Raw genomic sequence first — 6,000 nt, forward strand, 5'->3', positions numbered from 1 at the left:
ATAGAACATGGCCACCAGCACAATGTCCCCCATGCAATATGGCTGACTTGGAAGTCACCTATACAAGACAACCAGCACAATGTCCCCCATGCAATATGGCTGACTTGGAAGTCACCTATAGAACATGGCCACCAGCACAATGTCCCCCATGCAACACGGCTGACTTGGAAGTCACCTATACAAGACAACCAGCACAATGTCCCCCATGCAATATGGCTGACTTGGAAGTCACCTATAGAACACAACCAGCACAATGTCCCCCAAGCAATATGGCTCACTTGGAATTCACCTATACAACATGGCAACCAGCACAATGTCCCCCATGCAATATGGCTGACTTGGAAGTCACCTATACAATACAACCAGCACAATGTCCCCCAGGCAATATGGCTGACTTGGAAGTCACCTATACAACATGGCAACCAGCACAATGTCCCCCAAGCAATATGGCTGACTTGGAAGTCACCTATACAACATGGCAACCAGCACAATATCCCCCATGCAATATGGCTGACTTGGAAGTCACCTATAGAACATGGCAACCAGTACAATGTCCCCCATGCAATATGGCTGATTTGGAAGTCACCTATACAAGACAACCAGCACAATGTCCCCCATGCAATATGGCTGACTTGGAAGTCACCTATACAAGACAACCAGCACAATGTCCCCCATGCAATATGGCTGACTTGGAAGTCACCTATAGAACATGGCCACCAGCACAATGTCCCCCATGCAATATGGCTGACTTGGAAGTCACCTATAGAACATGGCAACCAGAACAATGACCCCATGCAATATGGCTGACTTGGAAGTCACCTATACAATACAACCAGCACAATGTCCCCCATGCAATATGGCTGACTTGGACGTCACCTATACAATACAACCAGCACAATGTCCCCCATGCAATATGGCTGACTTGGAAGTCACCTATACAATACAACCAGCACAATGTCCCCCAAGCAATATGGCTGACTTGGAAGTCACCAATAGAACATGGCCACCAGCACAATGTCCCCCATGCAATATGGCTGAATTGGAAGTCACCTATACAAGACAACCAGCACAATGTCCCCCATGCAATATGGCTGACTTGGAAGTCACCTATACAACACAACCAGCACAATGTCCCCCATGCAATATGGCTGACTTGGAAGTCACCTATAGAACATGGCAACCAGCACAATGTCCCCCAAGCAATATGGCTGACTTGGACGTCACCTATACAAGACAACCAGCACAATGTCCCCCATGCAATATGGCTGACTTGGAGGTCACCTATAGGACATGGCAACCAGCACAATGTCCCCCATGCAATATGGCTGACTTGGAAGTCACCTATACAATACAACCAGCACAACGTCCCCCATGCAATATGGCTGACTTGGAAGTCACCTATACAATACAACCAGCACAATGTCCCCCATGCAATATGGCTGACTTGGAAGTCACCTATACAACACAACCAGCACAATGTCCCCCATGCAATATGGCTGACTTGGAAGTCACCTATACAACATGGCAACCAGCACAATGTCCCCCATGCAATATGGCTGACTTGGAAGTCACCTATACAACATGGCAACCAGCACAATGTCCCCCATGCAATATGGATGACTTGGAAGTCACCTATAGAACATGGCCACCAGCACAATGTCCCCAATGCAACACGGCTGACTTGGAAGTCACCTATACAAGACAACCAGTACAATGTCCCCCATGCAATATGGCTGACTTGGAAGTCACCTATACAACATGGCAACCAGCACAATGTCCCCCATGCAATATGGATGACTTGGAAGTCACCTATAGAACATGGCCACCAGCACAATGTCCCCAATGCAACACGGCTGACTTGGAAGTCACCTATACAATACAACCAGCACAATGTCCCCCATGCAATATGGCTGACTTGGAAGTCACCTATACAATACAACCAGCAAAATGTCCCCCAAGCAATATGGCTCACTTGGAAGTCACCTGTACAACATGGCAACCAGCACAATGTCCCCCATGCAATATGGCTCACTTGGAAGTCACCTATACAACATGGCAACCAGCACAATGTCCCCCATGCAATATGGCTGACTTGGAAGTCACCTATACAATACAACCAGCACAATGTCCCCCAAGCAATATGGCTGACTTGGAAGTCACCTATAGAACATGGCCACCAGCACAATGTCCCCCATGCAATATGGCTGACGTGGAAGTCACCTATACAAGACAACCAGCACAATGTCCCCCATGCAATATGGCTGACTTGGAAGTCACCTATAGAACATGGCCACCAGCACAATGTCCCCCATGCAACACGGCTGACTTGGAAGTCACCTATACAAGACAACCAGGACAATGTCCCCCATGCAATATGGCTGACTTGGAAGTCACCTATAGAACACAACCATCACAATGTCCCCCAAGCAATATGGCTCACTTGGAAGTCACCTATACAACATGGCAACCAGCACAATGTCCTCCATGCAATATGGCTGACTTGGAAGTCACCTATACAATACAACCAGCACAATGTCCCCCAGGCAATATGGCTGACTTGGAAGTCACCTATACAACATGGCAACCAGCACAATGTCCCCCAAGCAATATGGTTGACTTGGAAGTCACCTATACAACATGGCAACCAGCACAATGTCCCCCATGCAATATGGCTCACTTGGAAGTCACCTATACAACATGGCAACCAGCACAATGTCCCCCATGCAATATGGCTGACTTGGAAGTCGCCTATACAACATGGCCACCAGCACAATGTCCCCCATGCAATATAGCTGACTTGGAAGTCACCTATACAAGACAACCAGCACAATGTCCCCCATGCAATATGGCTGACTTGGAAGTCACCTATAGGACATGGCCACCAGCACAATGTCCCCCATGCCATATGGCTGACTTGGAAGTCACCTATACAACATGGCAACCAGCACAATGTCCCCCAAGCAATATGGGTGACTTGGAAGTCACCTATAGAACATGGCCACCAGCACAATGTCCCCCAAGCAATATGGCTGACTTGGAAGTCACCTACAGAACATGGCAACCAGCACAATGTCCCCCAAGCAATATGGCTGACTTGGAAGTCACCTATACAAGACAACCAGCACAATGTCCCCCATGCAACACGGCTGACTTGGAAGTCACCTATAGGACATGGCAACCAGCACAATGTCCCCCATACAATATGGCTGACTTGGAAGTCACCTATGCAATATAACCAGCACAATGTCCCCCATGCAATATGGCTGACTTGGAAGTCACCTATACAACACAACCAGCACAATGTCCCCCATGCAATATGGCTGACTTGGAAGTCACCTATACAACACAACCAGCACAATGTCCCCCATGCAATATGGCTGACTTGGAAGTCACCTATAGAACATGGCAACCAGCACAATGTCCCCCAAGCAATATGGCTGACTTGGAAGTCACCTATACAACATGGCCACCAGCACAATGTCCCCCAAGCAATATGGCTCACTTGGAAGTCACCTATACAATACAACCAGCACAATGTCCCCCATGAAATATGGCTGACTTGGAAGTCACCTATACAATATAACCAGCACAATGTCCCCCATGCAATATGGCTGACTTGGAAGTCAAATATACAACATGGCAACCAGCACAATGTCCCCCATGCAATATGGCTGACTTGGAAGTCACCTATACAACATGGCAACCAGCACAATGTCCCCCATGCAATATGGCTGACTTGGAAGTCAAATATACAACATGGCAACCAGCACAATGTCCCCCATGCAATATGGCTGACTTGGAAGTCACCTATACAAGACAATCAGCTCAATGTCCCCATGCAATATGGCTGACTTGGAAGTCACCTATAGAACATGGCCACCAGCACAATGTCCCCCATGCAATATGGCTGACTTGGAAGTCACCTATACAACATGGCAACCAGCACAATGTCCCCCAAGCAATATGGCTCACTTGGAAGTCACCTATACAACATGGCAACCAGCACAATGTCCCCCATGCAATATGGCTGACTTGGAAGTCACCTATAGAACATGGCCACCAGCACAATGTCCCCCATGCAACACGGCTGACTTGGAAGTCACCTATACAAGACAACCAGCACAATGTCCCCCATGCAATATGGCTGACTTGGAAGTCACCTATACAACACAACCAGCACAATGTCCCCCAAGCAATATGGCTCACTTGGAAGTCACCTATACAACATGGCAACCAGCACAATGTCCCCCATGCAATATGGCTGACTTGGAAGTCACCTATACAACATGGCAACCAGCACAATGTCCCCCATGCAATATGGCTGACTTGGAAGTCACCTATACAATACAACCAGCACAATGTCCCCCAGGCAATATGGCTGACTTGGAAGTCACCTATACAACATGGCAACCAGCACAATGTCCCCCAAGCAATATGGCTAACTTGGAAGTCACCTATACAACATGGCAACCAGCACAATGTCCCCCATGCAATATGGCTCACTTGGAAGTCACCTATACAACATGGCAACCAGCACAATGTCCCCCATGCAACATGGCTGACTTGGAAGTCACCTATGCAATACAACCAGCACAATGTCCCCCATGCAATATGGCTGACTTGGAAGTCACCTATACAACACAACCAGCACAATGTCCCCCATGCAATATGGCTGACTTGGAAGTCACCTATACAAGACAACCAGCACAACGTCCCCCATGCAATATGGCTGACTTGGAAGTCACCTATAGGACATGGCCACCAGCACAATGTCCCCCATGCCATATGGCTGACTTGGAAGTCACCTATACAACATGGCAACCAGCACAATGTCCCCCAAGCAATATGGCTGACTTGGAAGTCACCTATAGAACATGGCCACCAGCACAATGTCCCCCAAGCAATATGGCTGACTTGGAAGTCACCTACAGAACATGGCAACCAGCACAATGTCCCCCAAGCAATATGGCTGACTTGGAAGTCACCTATACAAGACAACCAGCACAATGTCCCCCATGCAACACGGCTGACTTGGAAGTCACCTATAGGACATGGCAACCAGCACAATGTCCCCCATGCAATATGGCTGACTTGGAAGTCACCTATGCAATACAACCAGCACAATGTCCCCCATGCAATATGGCTGACTTGGAAGTCACCTATACAACACAACCAGCACAATGTCCCCCATGCAATATGGCTGACTTGGAAGTCACCTATAGAACATGGCAACCAGCACAATGTCCCCCAAGCAATATGGCTGACTTGGAAGTCACCTATACAACATGGCCACCAGCACAATGTCCCCCAAGCAATATGGCTCACTTGGAAGTCACCTATACAATACAACCAGCACAATGTCCCCCATGAAATATGGCTGACTTGGAAGTCACCTATACAATATAACCAGCACAATGTCCCCCATGCAATATGGCTGACTTGGAAGTCAAATATACAACATGGCAACCAGCACAATGTCCCCCATGCAATATGGCTGACTTGGAAGTCACAATATGGCAACCAGCACAATGTCCCCCATGCACTATGGCTGACTTGGAAGTCACCTATACAACACAACCAGCACAATGTCCCATATGCAATATGGCTGACTTGGAAGTCACCTATACAACATGGCAACCAGCACAATGTCCCCCATGCAATATGGCTGACTTGGAAGTCACCTATACAATATGGCAACCAGCACAATGTCCCCCATACACTATGGCTGACTTGGAAGTCACCTATACAACACAACCAGCACAATGTCCCCCATGCAATATGGCTGACTTGGAAGTCACCTATACAAAACAACCAGCACAATGTCCCCCAAGCAATATGGCTGACTTGGAAGTCACCTATACAACATGGCAACCAGCACAATGTCCCCCATGCAATATGGCTCACTTGGAAGTCACCTATACAATACAACCAGCACAATGTCCCCGAAGCAATATGGCTGACTTGGAAGTCACCTATAGAACATGGCCACCAGCACAATGT

The sequence above is a fragment of the Petromyzon marinus genome, unplaced genomic scaffold, assembly GCF_048934315.1.
Source record: "Petromyzon marinus isolate PM22_M1 ecotype Great Lakes invasive population unplaced genomic scaffold, UKy_Petmar_22M1.pri1.0 PM_G_Scaffold_3, whole genome shotgun sequence".
NCBI classification, from domain to species: Eukaryota; Metazoa; Chordata; class Hyperoartia; order Petromyzontiformes; family Petromyzontidae; genus Petromyzon; species Petromyzon marinus.